Source organism: Schistocerca nitens, chromosome 6 (genome assembly GCF_023898315.1).
Source record: "Schistocerca nitens isolate TAMUIC-IGC-003100 chromosome 6, iqSchNite1.1, whole genome shotgun sequence".
NCBI lineage: Eukaryota > Metazoa > Arthropoda > Insecta > Orthoptera > Acrididae > Schistocerca > Schistocerca nitens.
The window spans coordinates 235,858,054-235,859,369 of NC_064619.1; positions in this window are offsets into that span (position 1 = coordinate 235,858,054).

Genomic DNA, 1,316 nt, shown 5'->3' on the forward strand with positions numbered 1-1,316 from the left:
AAGGAGATGATTTGTGAGTTTTTCTGGAATGTTCAGATGGTTCAAATGGCTCTGAGCACTACGGGAATAACTGCTGTGGTCATAAGTCCCCTAGAACTTAGAACTACTTAAACCTAACTAACCTAAGGACATCACACACATCCATGCCCGAGGCAGGATTCGAACCTGCAACCGTAGCGGTTGCGCGGTTCCAGACTGTAGCGCCTAGAACCGCTCGGCCACTTCGGCCGGCTGAATGTTCAGAGATTAAGGTAAGCACGCAAGCGCATAGCAGTGTTATGAGATTGTAGCAACGAAGCTCAGATAGTGTGACTGTTATATGGATTGCTCTTATAAGTAGACGAGGTTCCCCTTGCTTAAAGCCGGCCGCTGTGGCCGAGCGGTTCTACGCGCTTCAGTCCGGAACCGCGCTGCTGCTGCGGTCGCAGGTTCGTCCCTGCCTCGCGCATGAATGTGTGTGATGTCCTTAGGTTAGTTAGGTTTACGTAGTTCTATGTCTAGGGGACTGATGACCTCAGATGTTAAGTCCCATAGTTCTTAGAGCCATTTGAACCATTTTTTGAACCTTGCTTAAAGTTATTTCTTAAAGTCATATTATGTAAATACTATTGCGAACATTTAGTTAATTTTTAAAGCATTGATTTGAATATAGAGTTACATTCGATTTTTGTCAGACTTAGTTTCTTACCAGCTGAAATCCCCAACCATCATTCAGTATGTTATGTACGTACGCACATTGCACTTTGTGGTATGGAATTTTCAATCGTTGTTTTTTAACATTGCTATGCTGCTGTGTGATGTGTGCTGCTTTCGAGAAATCTTCAAAAATGTTTGTCAAGGCACGGGGTAAGTAAAACACGATTTGGAGTCAGGAATTTCTTTGTAAGTTCAGTTGTGTATTTATTTGAGAAGTCAGGTTACATTCAGGGTAGCACCGCATTTTTATAGAAACAGTTAACTTCAGTTAGTAGGCAGATTTTACCAAATCATATTACGTGTTTGTATAAATCAGTGAAGTGAGAGTTTTTTTTACAGTAGACGAGTTTAAGTTAGGAATTAGTCTGTTTGATAATAATTTTTGACAAATTTTGGTTGACAGTTTAAGAAAGATTGACTCAGACAGAGAGAAGCAGACAAGAGGTTAAGTTACAACGGAGTTCGGCATGTACCAGAAGGCTGAGTGCGTAAAAACAACTTAGCACCGAAACAAACCGTATAAATTTCTAAGAAATTTGTAGAGCGTTGTAACGCTGAACGAGATGTTCTGTTGAAATGTATTCTCATACGTGACGATAGTTGGTTGTATTGTCATCAGT